This window comes from Cupressus sempervirens, chromosome 8, assembly GCF_028749045.1.
Source record: "Cupressus sempervirens isolate cs-2001-9-10 chromosome 8, ASM2874904v1, whole genome shotgun sequence".
Lineage (NCBI taxonomy): Eukaryota > Viridiplantae > Streptophyta > Pinopsida > Cupressales > Cupressaceae > Cupressus > Cupressus sempervirens.
The window spans coordinates 328,351,751-328,373,046 of NC_143125.1; positions in this window are offsets into that span (position 1 = coordinate 328,351,751).

Sequence of the window (21,296 nt, forward strand, 5' to 3'; positions counted from 1 at the left end):
TGGAAGACATCATTCATGACTCTCATAAATGTAGCTGGTGCATTACAAAGCCCAAATGGCATAACCAACCACTCATAAAGTCCTTGTTTTGTCTTAAAAGCAGTTTTCCAAATATCACTTTCTGCAATTCTTATTTGATGATATCCACTACGTAAGTCTAGCTTAGTGAAATAAATTGCATGTTTCAACTGATCAAGTAAATCATCAATTCTAGGAAGAGGGTACCTGTTCTTTACCGTTATCTTGTTCAGAGCCCTGTAGTCAATACCAATTCTCCAAGTCCCATCTTTCTTTGGAACCAACACAATAGGAGAACCACAAGGAGAAGTACTAGGACAGATAACTCCTTTCTTGACCAACTCTTGAACTTGCTTCTTGATTTCTTCATTCTGCAACACTGATAAGCGGTACATGCCAATATTAGGAAGTGGTGCATCTTGTTGCAATTGAATCTCATGTTGTATCTCTCTCTTAGGAGGCAATCCTTTTGGTTCCTGAAACAAGTCATCGTAAGTGGAAACAACTTTGACTATTTCAGCCTTATATTTTGGATCACATCCCTTAAATGCCTTAGATGTTTCATCTTCTTTGGCTTTTACAATCATCAACACGAAATTCTTACTAGAGTTGACTAACCTTTTCATTTGACCAGCATTGACTAATGCCAGATTAGTCTTAACCTTATGTGCCCGTACAATGTATTCAATCTTGTCTTTAAACAAATGATATTTATTTTCCCCCCTATAAAAGATAGCTTGACAATCAAACAAATAGACCACATATATCTAAAGGGACTACATCAGCTTCTACCTCATCTACAAAGTTTGCAGTGATAGCAAATTTTAACTTGCATTGTTTAGTTACCTGTAACTGTGCATCATCACAAACCCATCCAAGAGGGTATGGTTTTGGATGAGGTGTTGTAGCCAAGTTAAGCTTTTTAACAACTTTCTCAGATATCAAATTAACTTGGGAACCCGTATCGAATAATGTATCAACCTTATTATGCTTGATAATAACTCGAATGTGAAATAATTCATTCCTTTGCTTATCATTCTTAGGAGAAGATTCTTTACTTGTACTTGCACTTATGCTAGAAGAACTTGGAGCTGATGAAAGAGATATACCTTTTCCTTTACCTTGAATCCCGGTAGCAACGATCTTTGTCTCATCTCCGGAGTCAGATCCAAGATCTTGTTGAATTACAGTAGCAGTTTTCTGTTTACCTTTGTTTCCACCATATCGCTTTGGCCTCTTTTCAGGATGCAGCTTCCAGCACTTAAAATCATCATGCCCTTCTTTCTTGCAATGTGAGCATGTGGGTTTCTCACCCTCTTTCTTTACTATTGCTGTCTTTTTACCCTTTCCTTTTCCTTTGGACTTTTCCTCAGACTTAGATGGATTTTTATTAGACTTATCAATGAAAGTACCCTTACCCCTTGATTCTAAATGTGTTGCCTGGACACATACTTCATCCAAATTACAAGGATTCAGGACGAGAATAGAATGCCTTAGGTAAGAATGAAGACCACCTATATACTTGAGTAAGGTGTCCTGGGTATACAATGGGACATTTAATGAAATAGCCTTTTTGCAAAATTCATGGGTGTAATCCTGGACAAACTGACCTTTCCCTTGCCTAAAATGTTGCCAATTCATCATTAACTGCTGCATATGGCCTAGGGGGTAGAATTGCTTTTTTTAAAGCAGTAACAAATTCTGACCAAGACAAACTAAACTTACCATGTTGTGAAGTTTCATCCCGAGACCTACTCTCCCACCAAGTTAGGGCTACACCACCTAAACAAAGAGTGGCTAACTGAATTCTGTCAACATTATCTACAAGGTTTTGAACTCTACAGTAGACTTCTACTTGCTGAATCCAATCATCTAGTTTCTCGGCATTTAACTCCCCACAATATTTTGGCAAGTCAAATTTTACATTCAACTTGATTCGAGGCTTATGTCCACCCTTAAAAATATTAGAAGACTCAGAATGGGTAGAAGAAAGAGAAGAGGGGGAAGAAGGAGAAGAGGGAGAAGAAGGAGAAGATGGAGGTGTCTTTGGCGGATCACGATCAGCGCCTTTCTTTTTCCCTTTGTCCTTTCGAGCTGCACGTCTTCTCATCTTCTCTTCTCTTTCTCGTACCAAAACCTCTACCATTGTTTGCAAATTTTGAAGAGTCTTTTGAATACTCTTATCTTGAGAAGCTTGTCCACCTTCGTCTTCCATTTGTGATGATGGTTTAGTCCTTCATTTTCCAATCTCAGGATTGTATTCCTCAAGCTTTCCTTCGCCTTTCTCAATCCTGGATCTTGTTAACATTCAAATCTTCAATACTAGTCCAACAAAGGCTCTGATACCAAATTTGATCTGATTAGGATCTAGGACTATTACAGAGGAATGCTTAACATTATTTCATAAAGTAAAATTTCAAAGCGTTAATTAGCAAATTAACACAACTTAAATGCTGAAACGAACAAAGCATAAAAAGGTAATGACTGAAAGAAAGAGAATAGAGAGACATAAGGCAAAACAGGATTGATAACGGAGTTCATCTGCGGGTCAGACTACATCTTCGGGTCCTACTCCAATAGAGGGACCAATCCGATTTGCTCCAAAATCAATTACAAGTGTTCAAGATCTTCCCTTCAAGCACAATTACAGCATTACTCTCCAATGTGCAGGAATAATCATCAAGTCTCCAAAATCCTAATCTCCTTCTCATCACCTGGATGCCTTTCCAAAGCCTACTACCCCCATTTTATACATCAAATTTAGCCAAAAATGGGCTAAAACAATTAACTAACAAAATCCCCCATTTTGGTTACATATTTCGAATTTACCCCTTTTACCATTATTTGGATATGATTTAACACCAAAATTAAGGGTTTGTTTTCAACAAATACCCCTAATTAAATAAGCTTGGGCGGATTTGTTATGAATAGATAACAACTCTTCCCTTAATATTACATATGCCATAAATAGCCCATTGGTTGGCCTTAATTTTAGGAGGCCAATGGTTAGGAGTTCAACTCCCATTATCTCATTCCTTTAATTCGAATTAAATAGCTATTCTAATTCAAATTTGAATGTTTTCCCTCTCTTTATGATTTCGTGATGTCATGTTGATGTCATCGAAATCCATACTTTTACCATCATAACTTTTATATCCGATCTCCGTTCTTGAAACGAACGCTATTGGAAAGATTTTGATGAGCTCTTTCATTTGGAATCCATTGTCAAATACTTTTGAGATGATTATTTTTTCACCCTTTTACGACCTTTGGTCCCAGTTTGACCAAATTTTGACCAGTCATAATTTTTGCACTTGAACTCCAATTTTGATCATTCAAGTTATGTTGGAGTCAAAATTGTGAACACTTGTAATGATGTTGATTCTTGGAGCATTGGGGACATTTTACTTTTCAGTAATTTTCATCCCCTGGATCACTAGGTCCCCTTCACAGTCTGAGTCCATATATCCAACTAGCTAAAGTCCTATACCTACTACATAATGTATCCCATGTGTATGTGTAACCTATATTAGTGCAAGATGCACTTGGAGGCCTTCTAATAAAGCTCATGTGATTCTTGCATAAAGTGAGAAACCATGGCAACTACAAAAGCTATATCAAGGCATGTATGTATCAAGTAGATGAAAATCTTTGCTAACTATCTGTGCAATGTAGCATCAACAAGTGGAGTGGTACACTTGGCCTCTAACTTGACACCTAAAAGAAAGGGAGTAGGAGCAGGCTTGCAATCACTCATGTGAAACTGAGAAAGAAAGTCAATAGCATACTTGGGTTGAGAAAGTGTGATCCCAGCTCAAGATTGTGTGATCTCAATACCAAGGAAGTAATGTAGTAAACCCAAGTTTATCATAGCAAATCTATTCTATAAAGAGGTCTTAACACTGGCAATGATGGATGAAGTGCTCCCTATAATGCTCAAGTCATCCTTCTAAAGAATGTAGACACTTGAATTAGAATAACACTTCATGAATCCTAGTGAGAGTAGGAAGGAATCCATCTTGGCATACCAAGCCAAAGGAGCCTATTTAAGACCATAGATGGAATTCTTCAATCTACAAACCATAGTAGAATCCTGTATGAACCCCTGTGGCTACTCCATATAAATCTCCTCATAAAGATCACCATTTAAAAGGGCAATCTTAACATTCATTTGGTGTACAACCCAACTATAAGTTGCTGTGTTGCATAAAAATGTAACTAAGGAAATAACACTAAGCAACTAATGCACATTCCTACATTATCATGCAAAACCTCAAAATATGAAAGGAGACATGGACATAAACAACATGAAACAAACAAGAGTATTAATGAAATCAAAATAACACACATGCAAACCTCATGAAACCATCAAGACTAGATGATTTCATTGCTCATGGGATATAGTTGCTCACAAATCCAGTAGCATAACAATGAGGTAGAAGGTGCTTCTTGGAAATGAGGAGAGGGCTCTCCATTTATAGGAAAATGGATGCAACAGATGGTTGAGATTGAATGCAAGAAAGAGGGCTAGGATCTCTTAGGATCGATGAGGTGTCAATCAAGTGGAGGCCAAGTAGACTCCACATGGATTAGGGTTTTGACCATTCAAAGGGGGAAATATGCTCACACATGTGTGAGAAACCTTTGATGGTGACATGATCAATGAGGTGTGAGAAGCATGGCTTCTCACACATGTGTGAGACACCTTGATTCTCATGCAAGAGGACAAGTGTGCAAGGGGTGTGAGAAGGCATGGCTTCTCACACATGTGTGAGACACCTTGACTCTCATGCAAGAGGACAAGTGTACAAGAGACATGAAAGACATGAGGGATGAGGAAAGTGTGAACATCTCTCACACATGTGTGAGGATTCTTCAATCATGTGTGAGAACACACTTAGGATTAAACAGAGATTAGCTAGGTGATTATGCAAAATCAAGCATGATTAGGAAGTGGGTAGGTTTAGAAAGGTGGGTTAGGTAGGCTAGTGAGGTTAGGTGAGGGTTAAAAGTAGGAGCCATGTGCTCAAATAGGATTAAATGTAATATTTAATTCCTAGTGGGATTAGGCAAGGAATTAATTAAGTAAACAAAGTACTTAATTAAAGGGGATGTGTTAGGATTTAAATAAACCTTAGTTTATTTAAATCAAGGAAAGGAAAAGGATTTAAATAAACCTTAGTTTATTTAAATTAGGGTAAGGAAAATGTAATTAAATAAATGAAAATTTATTTAATTAAGGTAGGGGAATTAAACAAATAATAAATATTTATTTAATTGGCTAGGAACATGTTTTGGACAAACTTAGGTGTCTACAGTTGCAACAATAGCTAGTGTTAGGCAAATGGATTTCATCTTGGTGATTGGTACAAAAGTCTCTATATAGTCAATACCTAGAACCTATGATAAACCTTAAGAAACTAGTCTAGCCTTATGCTTATCCACACTTCCATTTGTTGCAAATTTGGCTCAATAAATCCACTTACATTCAACCACTTTTCTTCCCTTAGTAAGGGGAACTAAGTCCCAAGTGTTGTTTTTCATCAAAGATTTATATTCTTCCTCCATAGCCTTGTTCCATTCTAAAATCCTTGATGCTTCCTTAAATGACTTTGGATATGAAGCAATGGCAATATAAGCATGTGGAAATGATTTGTTTTGTGACCTTTTCCTCTGAGCGTCTTAAGGATTCTCCACCAATGTACCTATTGCATCAAGGGTTTGTTGTGCCCAACAAGGTTTAGTGAAAGAAGAAGGAATGTCCTCAACTATTTGTGGACCTTGCAAAGGTTGTGTCCTATGAGTCAAAGTTTAAGGAATCTCATCTTCTAAGTCACTATCATCACTATAATTACTATCCACAAAGGAGGAAGAAGGAGGAGTTGAAGAAGCCAAACTTGGAAAATTTTCTTCAAAGTGAAAACTCATCTCATAAAAGATTTCATGTGTCTCTAGATCCATTAGTTTGTATGCCTTGAGAAGGTTAGGGTATCCAACAAATATACATGTTTTTCTTTGTGGTTCTAATGCCTTTCACTTTTGTGGAGGTATCACTGCTCATGTTGGAAAAGTAAATTTTTTGAAGTGCTTTACACTTGGTTTTCTACCACACCATGCCTCAAAATGTGTAATTCCATCTAAGGCCTTATCGAGACTTCTATATTGGATGTAATTGGCATAACACATGGCTTTTGCCCAAAAGAATTGATCTAGAGACTTATGTTGAAGCATACAAGTGGTCATTTCCTTAAGGGTTATATTCTTCCATTCAGTGACATCATTCTATTGTGGCATGTATGCAACTGAATGTTGAATCTCAATACCCTCATGAGTGCAAAATTCTATAAGCCTATAGTTGACATATTCCTTGCTATTATCTATTCGTAGAATCTTGATGGCTTTCCATGATTTTTTCTTAAATTGAGCTTTGAATTTGATAAACTTATCAAATACTTCACTCTTATGAGCAAGAAAAAAAACCCCAAGTGTACTATGAAAAGTCGTCAATAAAGGTTAGAACATAGCCAGCCTTACCAAAAGATGGTACTGTAAATGAGCTAGCTACATCACTATGAACCAATTCAAGAAAAAAAGTTACCTTCTAAGACTTCCCCTTCTCATATTTCTCTTTGGGATGCTTTCCTGCTTCACAACCTAGACATACACCTTTTGAATACTTGACTTGAGGTAAACCTATGACCATATCCTTGCTGCTGAGTTTTTGAAGGTAGCAATAATTCAGATGTCCAAATCTCTCATGCCATAGTTTACTTTGTATATTTGAATGAGTCAAAAAAGAAAGGGAAGTGGACTTAGGCACAAAATGTGAGAAATATTAAAGTATTTTCTCATTATTAGCCTTTCCAACCGCCACCAAAGAATCATCTTGGATATTTTTCACCACAACTTTATCAGTGAGGAACTCCACTTAGTTGCCACATCCATAGTGAGTTATATGGTAGATGGAGAGAAGGTTTGTGCTAAGGTTAGGAACATGAAGAACATCCTTGAAGACACCATTTTCCAACTCAAAATTCCCTTTCCCTTCAATTTCCACTTGAGTGTCATTACCCACATAGATGTAAGGTACTTTTTATGGTTTCAAAGAGGAAAACTGCTCCCTTGAAGCACCCATATGATGCGTTGCTCTTGAATCAAGAACCCATTCCTTAGCATTGTTTGTACTTACTACCAAAGCTTGTCCCTTACCATTTGAAGTGGTTGAAGATCCCTTATACTTATAGGCATTTGGTACATATTTTTTGTGTTTCCTCATTAGGTTTACCAATTCATCAATCTACTTATCCTTACACTCATGTTCATCATTACCATTCTTCTTACAATAGGAACAAGTTTTCTTCTCCCTTTTTTTGGAGTTGTTATGCTTTTGATTATTTTTGAAAGAGGACTTACCTTGTTGTGAAGAAGATTGTTGAATGGAAGAAGATTGATGTGAGGAAGATTTTTTTTTAGAGGAGGATTGTTGTGTGTCATCTTATGGATTTGGCTTCCATTTCTTTTGCTTTATGTTGGAGTTTTTACCACTTGAATTATCTTCATTATCTACCAAGTCTTTGGTCTTGGAAGACTTGAGAATTCTCATACTCACTAAATTTTCATGTTCTAAGATCAGAATTTCTAAAAATTTCTTGAATGAAGGCTTAGTGTAGGCACTACCCATCATTAATTTGTAAGTATTATAACTGGAAACAAAAGGAGCATATTCAAGTAGAAGATGAGTCATTATATGTTTGATCACCTTTCCATCCTTTATGGGTTCACCACAATCCTTAAGTTATGCCCTATACATGTCTATTTTGGTAAGATAGTCTTTGATGGTGTCAAAATTCCTAGGATCCAACTTGAGAAGTTTGTCCTCTATGGTGTAGGCCATGTCTTCATCTACTATCCCATACAATGCTTCAAGTTTAGCCCAAACCTCTATTGGATCAGTAAGCTTCCTAATGTGATATTTGATGGGATCAGAGATATTTTTCAGCAAGGTTCTGAGGGCCATCTGTCATTTGGATTCCCAATTTTCTTTGTGAGCTTAAACAACATTAGTAGGAGGTCTCTTTGTTGCACTAGTTACATGATGCAATAAACCTTTTTCTACCAATGGTTCCTTTATGTTTTCTTTCCAAGTGGCATAATTATGTGGAGTTAACTTTAGAAAAGAACCCATAATGCAAGAGCACAATATCAAGGAGACACAAAACACAATACACCCCCCCCCCCCCCCCCCCCCCTTTTCACTCAATCAAAAAATCCCCCACCCCCCCAAAAAGAAAGAAAGAAAGATTTTGGCACTTTATATGTAGTCTGTTTACAATAGGCCACTTGTCAAAATAGACAAAGTGGGCTTCTAATTTTATTTTTTACAACCTCCTTATGGAGTATGAATCTATAAATTTACAATGTAGCTCAAAAATACAACAATTTGGAAGCAATGCAATGCAAAATAGGACCTATTTTTGAAAGTGGTATTTTTGTCCACACAAGCCTATAGTCTAATTGCAGATCGAGAAAGTAGACAAAAAATATACACTTTCAAAAATAAGGAACCTGTAAGGAGTCCAGATGAGCCTGTATGGAGCATTTGAAGTTTCAAAATGTGGGATTAGATAGGTACTATCACCAAAAAATGCTATTTTTGACAAATCCATACACCAAAACTAGAAAAAAACTACACCCCTAAAAATTTTAAGAAATTTTACCCAAAATAAAAAAAATGCAATTGATTTGGATTCTAGATGGCCAAGATATGACCTCACAAAGTTGGGCTATAAAATCAAAACTACATTTGAAGAGGGATCTAGAGAGGAAAGCACAATGTTAAATTTGACGATCAAATGACTATTGTAGCAGTTCAAAAATGCCTCTAGATGAAGGTCAAATGACTATCAAATTTAGCACAGTAGAATATTGATGTAAGAAAAAATGCAAGCCCTTATTAACATGGTATTGACATCATGATGATGTCAACAATATACGATAGTGTATGGCATGTACATGTGGTAGTCCAGTTGGTGGTAATGTGTGACCAAGAAGGCAGCTGATGTGGCAATTGAATGTAACAACATATCCACTAAATAGTCAGTAGCTAACATGTCACCCAATTGGTATGAGTTGGTGGAGAAGAAAATGCGTGTTCACTAATGTGGAGGTTGATGGCAGGCTTGGGAAAATTTGCCAATGTCAGTGACATTTTTTAACTGTTGATGATGGAGGTTTGACTGCTAATTGCTAGGTAAACTGACTAGTAGGAGAGTTCACAATGATAATGATTGGATCTCTACACAGTGGTCATGAATAGTATTTGGTAGTGTTGGCATTCTTCTCTGACAACCAGTGGATATGATGCTGGGGACTCTTCTAACAATGGCTACAAGTTTGATTTTATTGGCAAAAAAAAAAAAACTTAGTCCCACATGTGCTGATAAAGTACAAAAAAAGTTGCTTTCAACTATTTAGCCACAAAGTTAACTCAAACAAAGAGTGGTGCCTCCGGTGAGAGATGTACCTAACTTTGTGTTGGAACTGTACTTGATCGATGGTCTTCTCGATCGATAAGTTGGAGCTAGGCCATCGAGTTTGTGCTGGGTATTTTAATTGCTCATCATTAAACTGAATGGGACTATAATGAAACCAATATAAAAGGAATAATATTCCATGTAGGGCTGGGGTGTCACTACTTGGTGCTTGTACAAAAAAAATTTCTCTACACACCCAACTGGGCTAAAAAAATTTCAAAAATGCATAGAGAAAGAGCAGATCGAAAAATTAATTAAACAGATTGAATAATGACCATACTAGATTTGTAAATCAGGCCTTTGGGTTCCAGTTTGCAAAAAAAATTTACCTCAAAATTGACTATGGCCTAAAATGGGTGAGTTTATAGCGAATTTTCACCAAATCAACACTTTAGACGTAATGGTAATGTCCACTTCAGCTCTAGATGCTCCCAATTGCTATAGATGATTTGGATTTGAATCAAGTCCCTTTGATAGATGAAGTAACAAGATCTTTAATGGCTATGTGAAGAGAATCTCCCCTAGCTCTAATACCATGTAGGAATTTGCCTTAGAAAAAAATTCATCTAAGACTAAGGAACTCAAACACAAGCACAAAATAGACTAGAGTATGATCAGAATAAGAATATAGTATTTAATTCAATGTACAAGTACACTAGGAGTTCTTGCATCTAAAGGCCTCTAGAATACTTCTAGAATTCCTAGAAGTTAGCAATATGATAAGTCATACAACTAGGTACATGTCCACCAAGTGTGGGTTATTATCCATTAAGCATAGGAGTAAGTGTGATGATTAGAGGATAAGCCTACAAAGGTGTAGCATGAAAAATAATGTTGTAGGTGCCATGTACTTAATTAGGAGTGCAAATAACTATGTTTTCTACATGAAAACTTAGTTAATTATGCAAACTCTAGTTTTGTAGACACCATTTGCTGAAATAGAGTTTCGTACTTCTGTATTGTCAACATGACAACTCATAAAGGTACACAAAATTCTAAGTGTCAACCTAATAAATAATAAATTAATGCATTAACCTAAGTAAACTTAAGTAAAGTGTAAATAGTGAATACTTAATTATACCAACAATTAGGATGGGAAATCAGTTCCTCTTTCATGTTAGATCAAATGAGAAAGCAAGAAAGAGCTATCTCATTTGAAGATGAGAATCAACAAGGGGAGTTTAGAGGGTTTGGTTACAACATTGATCCTCAAACCATGGAAATATGGAGTTTATCTCTAGAGCATTAGAAACCAACTCTAATGGAAATCAAGGAATCCCCTAGAGGTGTGATTTTTTGGAATCTCCATTCCACTTCAATCAACCATATATGGATTGTTGACTTCAGCATCACTGTTACTAAAAAACAAAATTGATCTTCTGGAAGGGTATTTAGATGGAGACTATGATAGGTATATAGAGACTTGGAGGCACTATGGAGATGAGATTAAGAAAAAATATGTTCTAGAACAAAAGAATATTTGGTTAGAAACTAAAATGGTATCCTTAAAAGACATTGTCATATCGACTACTAAGATTGAAGATAAAGGTTCTTAGATAGAGGTATATACACTTGAAGTAGAGGATATGGTGGGTGAAGCCATGGCTACTGATGAAGAAGAGTTTAAATAGGTCAAGATTTATTGGTATGACTCTATATAGCAATGTATAAGACATTGGTCATAAATTGTGATGCAAATTAATACAATCATTTGGTTGCCTGATACACATTTAAATTAAAATAAACTATTTAATTTTTGTAGTAAATGACTATATTGTTTGTCATTTCCTTATTGTAATAACTTCTTTTGATTTTATAGTAAGTTATTGTAAATCAACAAGTTGATTACATTTCCAAGAAGACCCATGACCATTTTTCTGCTATAAGGGATAAATATAAGATGACGAATATCAATGAGTAAGTATAATCCCTAGGTGCACCCACCTTGGCCTCACAGAGCTGAAAGTGTAGAAAACCATTACATTTTTTCAAGTTGTTCTAGATCTAGATGAGTTCTTGCTAAATATGAGAATTAGCTAGCCCATAGGCATCCACTATCATTTTGGTTCATGGTGTTTTTTTGAGGCATGTAGTTTTCAACACTAACAAACTGGTGACTCTACTAGAGAGCTATGAGAAGAAATCATTACTAAAGTGTTGGAATCTCTGATGTAAGCCATACATCTACAGTCATAGTATATGTATTGGTATTAGCTCCCTTTTTAGTGAAAAACCTTGAGAATTTACAAAATACCAATATCACATGAGTTGTGTGATGTATGATGTTCTTATAAGTGCCTTATTGCCAAATATGTTGGATATAATTGTTTAATTGTATATTGTCTTTGATGTTACACAAATGTCATATTAGTTGACAAACAGTGCTTACTGAGATCAGTTGGTCAACAAAGAAAAATATAGTGTCTACTGAGCTCACTTGGGCATTGAAGGATTTTGTAGAAAAAGTCAGTGGTAACCGAGCTCACAAGGTTAACAAAGAAAAGTCAGTGTTTATCAAGCTCACTCAGTCTTCAAAGGATTTTGTAGGGTTCACAGTGTTAACTAAGCTTCTATTGGTTAACATAGGAAATCAGTTCTAGAATAGTGTCTATCCGTAGGGTTGGCCAATGAAGGATTTCATTATTTTGGGAAATAAAGTTTAATTGTTTTAAGTAATGATTGTAGCCAACTAAGGAAATGATTATTGGTAATTATAACTTGTAAATGAACCAACTTGACAATTTGTAAGGTATAAATAAAAGGCCAAATTGAGAATTCTAAAGTGTAATGAGTGAGCATGCAAGTCTGTTGATTTGAAGAAGATAGTGTGAGAAAACTTTGAAGGATGGTCAGATATCCTTGAGGAGAAGAAAATACTTATTTGATCAGAGAGGATCTAGTGAAGCAGAATAGAGATTTGTATAAGCAATTTAGTTACATCTCATTCAGGTCACTTCATTGTTATTTTCTCACCATTGTAGAAGTGATTCCTAAATCTCTTAACAGAGTTGATTTAATAGCCATTTGTAAATCCTCTAACAAGGTGATAGTTCTATTGAATTACTCTAAAGACCTTTTGCAAGGCCGCTCCTAACAGGGTGATTAAATCCTCTAACAAGGTCACACCTAACAATGTGTTTTGTAACCTTTAACAAGGTTGGCTCCTAATAGGGCTCACTTCAAAAGAGTGAAAATCAATAGCTAGTTACTTGGTGGTTTTTCCCATATTGGGTTTCCACGTTAAATCTGGTGTCTCTTGTGTTCATGTTATTTCTTTTATCATGCATGTTAATCATTATGAATGTTTAAGATCTATTAAAGTTAACATACACTACGTCTATTGAGTTACAACATTTTTTTGTATGTTTACCAAGTGACAATAATAACTAGTTTTATTAGACATCTAAGGGATTTATGGATTTGTTTTTGTAGTAACTGATTCACCCCCCCTCTCAGTTACTCCATCTATATTTCCAACAAAATAAAGTTTACATTTCCCAAAATATTTACTATTAAATTCTTTCTGAGTTAGGCCCTTTTGTTAGATCTATTTTCAAAATCTTCTTTTCCTTTGGAAAATTCCTCTCTTTTAGCCATAATAAAGTTCTTTTCCTCTAGTGGGGGTGACTTTCTCAAGGTTTTGTTAACTAGTGCTAATACTATAAGTAAGAGATGGATGATAGGAGAAAAAACACGAGAGCATATGTAAGGGAGAATCTAGAAATGCTTCTATATACAGAGTTACAAAAGGCTAGTAAGAAAGTTTGGCCTAAGAAGAAAGCAGAGTCCAGTCATACATGGAAGCCTAGGGATAATCCATAATACTAGCCCATAGTTAAGATGGATGTTTTTTCTCATAGTTCTGAGTCTGAGAGTACCAAGCTTTTGGGTAATGTTTTTACAACTCCTTTTCAAGAAGATCAACTTTACCAAGATAAAATCATGTCATCCATGGGAGATACTAATTTAGTCCAAGTGGTTTATGAAGAATAAACCAAAATTCGAGACCTAGAAGCATTTAGTTAAGTAGATCTCACCCTAGACATGTTCCTTTTATTGAGAGAAACTTCATTGACCTAAGTGACCCTACAAAATTAGAAACTACAATTACTAGTCTTGACAACCTATTGACAAAGGTAGGAGCACTTAAGAAAAGAGTTGCTAAAAAAGATGCTAAATGCATCCATTTGGAAAAGGAGAAAGAATAGATCACCATGAATGCTCTCATTGAGAAAGACAACTTAGCAGAATGGCTACCCTATAGGAACATAATAAAAAGTTACAAGACAAGTCTACTACTTTGTATTCAGATCTATTTGGAGATGTTGAGTATATGAGATCCAAATTTTATGAGTATTAGTAGACTATGCAAGAGAAAGAAGATTTAGTGGTTGTATAGATCTATCCATATGAGCCTATCAAAAAGGAAAATGAGGTACAAGTAATTAATCTTACCACTAAAAACATTGATAAAGGTAAGAAGAAGGTAACTGGTGTCAAAATAAATCAACCCACTGTTACATCCAAAAATTTCTCTACCATGTCAAAAATAGATATATTTGGGGAAGGCTAAGAAGGAGTGAGAGGATGTAACCAAAGAACTTGAGAAGTTAGAGAATCCCAAGCAACATAAATGAGAAAGAAAATCCAATTTGTAAAATCTACTTCCATTTTAAATACAAACCAAAATAAATCCTCATTAGGAATGCCTCCTACTATAGCTCGTAGACCTATAATAAGAAATGTTACTACTTCCCAACTTGGCCCTTCTTCCTTCTCTACTATAGTAACACAACTGGTTGGTGTTCAACTAGGAAAAAAAATATTCAGACCCAACCTACTGCATCTAGTTCTGCTAGTCCACTAAGTTTTACAAAAGACCTATGTATATGGAGAGATATAAGAAGATATCATTCTTAGGTATCCTTGGTCATCCAAATCCTATTCCAAATGATTTGAGAGATAAGGTTGCAATTTTTTTTGGAAATAGTGTTGTGAGTGGTGAAGAACACCTTGGGAAGTTTAAGGACATGCTAAATGAATATGAAGCTGAACATGAAGATGTGGTCATGAAGTTGTTTATTCATTCACTTGTAGAAGATGCCAAAGATTTTTATAGAAGAATACCTAACAATAGTGTTAGTTCTTGGGAGGATAAAAGCACAAACCTATGTCAAACTATTGTAAAGGAAAAGGCTAACAAAAGTATGATCGTTCACCTTCAATGCGATAAAACTAATATTATTATATTGAATTTGAAAATGAAGTAAATTAATGAAATGTGTAGAAATAGATGAAGTTTATGATTATAATTTTTAATAATTATTTGAAGTAAGAATTGATATGTTTTCATAACTTTTATAGATAAATTTTAGCTGTTGAAAACGTCTAAAAATTAAGGGTCTAGTTCCCACTAGAAAACTATATGGAAATAAACTTATTTCCCTTTGATTTCAGGCTATGTTATAGATAACATATATAGCTAGAAAAATCAAAAATAAAAATTGTCTTTAGACCTATATTTTCTCTTTTATAATGATTCAAATTTTAACTCACCTAAAATTGATAGTTTTCATCTCCCACCAGATTTTTCAAAAGAAATCTATTCTAACCAAAAGAAAAATTATATATTCTAGAAGAGGATTCTCTCCTCTAGAATTTCATATAATTTTTAATTTTTTATAAATGATTTAATATTATTTTATTTCTCAAAATCGTCATCTTTTTTATTGTTAAAATATGTGCTTGTAGAATTTATTAATCAAAATATACTATATCTAATTAAATAGTATAAACTCTATATAAAAATATTCTTGACTTTGAGCTCTATAAAATGATGTTTATATGTTATTAAAATAATATCATAAAAAATAATAAGAGTTATTGAAATGTTACTTTTCTAAAATAATTTGATTTCTTTAGTAATTGGATACAAACTAGTATAAAACATGCATTTAATTGGCATTTCTAATTGGAAAAGTGTGAGACCATATATAACATAGCTATAATGAATTTATCTAGATTATATGTTTGAACAAAATTTCTTTTTAGATATAAATACTCAAATTCAGTCATTCTAATAAGTCAGCCGAAAAGGTGACACAACTTTGTACTTTTACCTGGGAAGATTTTGAAAAGTGTTTCAAAGAACAAGATGGAGATAACACTAATGCTAGCTTTATATTGAATGAGTTCAACAATATAAAGAAAAACCAGAGTGAGTCTACATTTGACTTTAATGTCAGATTTCAAAAGGGGATGTACAAATTATTCCAAGTAATGAGGTTGGCAGAGAATCTTTTCCTTAAAACATATTTCAATGCTTTTGATAATAATATGGCATACATTTTGAGGGATAAGATTCTAGAACATTAAGAGATGTCCTTAGATTGGCTATAAACATTGAAAATAATAGGAAAGCCTTTGGAAAACTGGGAAGAAGAGATGACCCTAAACTTTTCAATCCACATATCAAAAAGAAAGGAGGTGATAAGCCCCTTGCTACAAACAAGAAGCCTAAGGAAGATAAGGTAGATCAGATGCTGACTATATTAAAGAATATGAATCCTCAAGCTATAAATGATTAGAAATAAAATATTATTGATAAATCATGATTGAACAATATTAGGAGATAGAATAGGATGCAAAATTTTCCTCATACCACTAAATGGCAAGATGGGAAACCTATTGTTCATTCTACTCAAAATACTAGTGAGAAGAGTACACATGATTCCTTGCAAAAGGAATCTATTAACATGGTTGACCCTCAATGGTCTATAATTTGCTAGTTTCCTCATGCACTAGAATATTGAGTTGTTGCATTATCTTTTTTACTAATCAAGATGAAAATTAGGAGCAACTTGATCATTGGAGTTATGTTGAATATTTTTGATATAACATGTTTGACTCATATTATGATGATGTTTTTGAATGTGATGATATTGATAATGATGCTCATGAGAGAGACAGTTCCACAACACAATGTGCCATCAAATCTATTTAGATGAGGATGAAGAGGAGGACACAACTTGTAATATGGTGTCATCAAAGAATGAGGTGATTTTAAGGATACCTACCAAGGAGGAAATTGATGAAATTACTACTAAGATGGTTGCCCAAGTATAGATAGAGGTGTGTTGCAAAAGGCTAAAGGAAATAAATTTTTTGGTATATTTATTAAGAAGAATGATCAAAAAAAAGAAAAAGTCAATGAGCCAAAGGATAAATGTAATGTCAAGGTTTAGAATATAAGAAAAAAGTTGGGAAGCTAAGAAAGAAAATATTGCAAAACATCCTAAATTCCAAATTAATGACTGCAAAAAAGATGAGAGAACATTGGTGATCACTACTATGAATGATAAACAAAAGAACCAAAATATAGAAAGTTCATCTAACATGTAGAATGAAATAAAAGGTATGTCGATTTATAATTACACTATTTCTCTTATTGATATGTTTTTAGTACTATCTCAAATTATAGTAAAATTTCCTTTGTCAGAGTTTTTAAGAATCCCTGAACATAAGAATAAAGCCATAGTGTGGGTCAAAGGTATAGATAATAAAATTATTTATGATTGTAATTCCAACCAAATCCCTAATAGTCATGAGAAAGAAATAGAAACTAAAGTTTTTCTATCTCAAATCCCACCCATGTACTTAAATGATTCAATTAAGCAGTGTTTGGGAAGTGTTGAACCTTTTTTCCTAAGTATTATTATCAATGGAAAGACATTGAAGAATTGAATGATTGATTTTGGAGTATCAAATATAGTGATTATTTTTGAGATAATGAAAGAATTGGTATTAAAAGTGGCAACTTCTCAAGGTAGATGATCTGCTATGGACAAAGAAGAAGTTACTATCATAGGAACAATAAATGCAATGGTTTATAAATTATCTGCTTATCTTGCTAAAGAACAAACCACAAGTGTACTAATTGTAGATATTCCACCCCAATATGGTATGTTGTTGTCTAGGAAATGGAGTGTATCAATGGGAGAAAGTCTTTAATATGATTTTTCATATGAAACTTTTTAGATTGATGATAAGATGGTAAATGTAAATAGACAGCCTAAGAGTGTCTACATGATTGAGCAAGAAATTAAAGATGATACAAGATGCTTTGTAGACATTGATGTCAATGTGTTTTGGGTTGAAGTGTTGGTATTAAAGAAAGAGAAAATTAAGTCACTTATTGAAATTGAACTTGAGTTAGAATTAGAAAGGAGTGATTTATGGACAATGTACTTTGATGTAGCTTGCTCCAAAGATGGATCAGGGGGTAGGTATTCTTTTGATCTCTCATGATGGTTTCACTTATAAGTTCTCTTTTACTTTGAACTTTCCATGTACAAATAACATAGTAAAATATGAGGCTTTACTTTTAGGATTAAGATTATTTCATAAGCATGGCCTAAAATGCTTACATGTTATAGGTGATTCTAAGTTACTTGTTTCCCAAGTAAGAGGAATATTTGTCTCCAAGAACAAAATATTGAAATAATATAAAAATGTTGTTTGGGATATGATAGAATTTTTTAGTGCCTTTGGCATAGCATGGAATGATAGGAGTAATAAAAAAATGGTTGAATTGTTAGAAAAAATTTCTATAAAGTTTGATTACATAACCTTTGTTGGCTTATCAAAAGTAGAATTACAAACTAGACCCTTAGTCCCTGATAATATCTAGAATTGGCATGTCTTTGAAGAAGACAAATATAACATAAGGTTTCTAAATTGTGAAGACAAATTTTTGAGACAAGAAATTGATTGTGCAACACTCATGGAAATAATAGATGGTAAGAATACTATCTTTGGTAAAGAAGTTATTTAGCTTAAAAAAGTTAAGTTCCCTAAAGGTCTAGTTGTATTGAAGATTGTTTTTTATAACCATGATAAAGATTCAAGATCACTGAAATTGAACATAATGCAAAGGACTTAGAGGAGATCAACCTTGGAACCAAAGAAGTACCAAATAAAGCATATATATAGAAGAGGTTATCTCCTAAAATTAGACAAAATTTGGTTGGTTTACTAAGAAAGTATAGACATATGTTTTCTTGGTCATATGGTGATTTGAAGGCCTATATAGAGGACTTATTTCAGCATAAAGTTCCAATGAAAGAGGGAGCTAAACCTTTAAAAAAAAAAAAAAAGGCCTATAAATCCAACTCTTGCACCAAAGATGCAGGAAGAATTGATAAATTTGAGGGATGTAGGATTCATCAAGTCAACCAAACATTCTTCTTGGGTATCAAAATTGGTTGTTGTTAGGAAGAAAAATGGTGATATAAGACTATGTTGATTTCAAAAATCTAAACATTTCATCATTGAAGGATAATTATGGTTTGCCTAACATGAAAGCCATACTACAAAGAGTCACTATATCAGAGTTAATATGAATATCTTGACTCCAAAAATGTTTCATGATTTGTTGCTTTGCGAGTGTTTAGTGTCCATACCCTAGAGCCTATGTTTCAAATTTTGAGTCATTTTGAGTCCGTTCAACTAGGTTTTGAATCTCTCAAAGGTTGTTTTTTATCAATGTAATGATGATGCAATTTATTTTGAATTATGGGAAGCCCTGTTTGGCATTTTATAACTTTGACCTAGTTGACTAAAATGCTAATATTCCTTTTGCATTGTATTTTAGAGGTTAGAGACTTGCTCCATTTCAAGTTTGAGCTTATGACGAATCCATTTGATTAATTTTCAAACACGATCAATCTTCCCAAAGACATTTAATTTGCCAAAATAAAGGGTGAATAGATGTTGAAATGAGCATGTTTAAACAAGAGGATGACATCCAAGTTGAAAGAAATCTAAGTTTCTAGAATGAAGCCGTAGTTAAATAGGATATGCCCATGCATAAAGGCAAAGGATAGTAGGAAAAAGCTTCCACATCCAATGTGGAGAAGCCATAAAAAAAGGCAATAAACAAGGGAGATCCAAGCATAAAAAGAGCAGGGACCTTGAGGATTTAAAAAAGGATGCCATCAAAAACAAAGCTCACACAAGGAAAAAACCAAGCTGCCCATTCATAAGCAAGAAGACTCATAACAGTTATAAGGGAGAAGCCATTGATTTTTAAAATAGGCCCATACCTTTTAAAGAAAAAGCTCATGTGCAGGGCACTCCAAACCTAAGGGAGTAGACATAGAGCAGGTGATCCATTTTTGGAAGAATCCCATGCCATGAAGAGCATCCCAAGGTGGTATACAAAGTTTTGTTTTAAAAAAGGGAGAGGGCTTTGAAAGGGAGATTCCATGCACAATAGAGCAAGCCTACACCAAAAAGAAAGGAGCCATCTAACATGAAAATGCCCATGGAAGGAGCCACGCAGCTGATGAACATTTAAAGCCCTAGTCAAAGAAAAGAGTTCCCAGTGCCAAACTTGAAGGGATCCATGAAAAAATGGAGGCAACATCCATCAGGCAAGCCGGTTAGCAAGGAATAATTATAGCGAATGCTAAAATGGAGTCCCCACATTAAAACTGGGGGAGTAGCATTCACACATTGGCTAATAAGGAGTAGGGGTCCACATGAGAAAGAACACCACAACAATAAAAATATGGAGTCACAGCTACTAAGGAAAGGCACAGGGAATAGTGAGTTCACTATAATCCCACATTGGTTTCGCAGGGGATTTTTTGAGTATTTAAATATAGGAACATTGATGGGGACACAACCAAAGCACAGAATGGACAACAGGAAAGGGAAAATTTTATTAACTATGAGAAAATGCTAATACATTCAATACAGAGAAAATAGACTTCAAAATATACCCTAAGGGCTTACAATAGTATAAATCTGGCGATAATTTCTCCTTTCAGTACCTCCTCTCAAAATCCACTTTGAACTGCCTTTTACAATGCCACAAATGTTCTTAAATTGACCCCAGAGGGTTAAGGATTAGGAATACATTATAGAAACTACTAATTGGCATCCACTGACCAAATAGAAGGCTCTAGAAGTCACATTAGAAGTTGGCACAAAATTAGAAGAATCCAGAAATGGTAATCGAACTTCTGGAAGGCATAACTTTTGAACCGTAGCTCTGATTGACGAACCGTTTACATTTTTAGAAAGCTCTCTAAGCACTCTATAGCCCTACGGACCAGATTTTCTTGTCCCCCATTTTTTGTCCCTATTTGAGGTCATTTAATGCCCCTAACTTGACTTTGAAGCATTCTTAGGATGTCTTCAAAAACTGAAAAATTGTGATAACTTTCAAACCATGGGTCCTTTTGACTTGATTCTTTTTTTGGAATGCTCTAAATTACAATGAAAATCTTCCAACCAATTTACACCTTATAGTTCACCAAAATGATGGCTCAATTACATACTCCTAATTTTTTGGCATTTACACATATCCCAAGGTGATTAAAAACTCAAACCCAGAACACTAATAGTGGAACTATGAGAGTTGGAACCTTTATTTGACCCAAATGGGTATCCAGAAATGAAAACACATAAAACAAAAACTTAGTCTAAGTACTTTTTTTTAGATGACACAAGATTGCCCTTATACCTCTGGATGCTCCTGCATCAAACATGCAATAGGCTTGGTGTCTTTAAGGTATGGACTTTTGAAAGGAAATGAAGGAAGAGGAGGGGCCCACTTAGAAAAATGACTAGGACACTGGCAAAAACACTGAGGTAAATTTTAAAAAAATTCATAGACATAGATGCTAACATGGAATCTGAGTGCCCAGATCAAGACATGTCGAAGATCTGATGAATGTT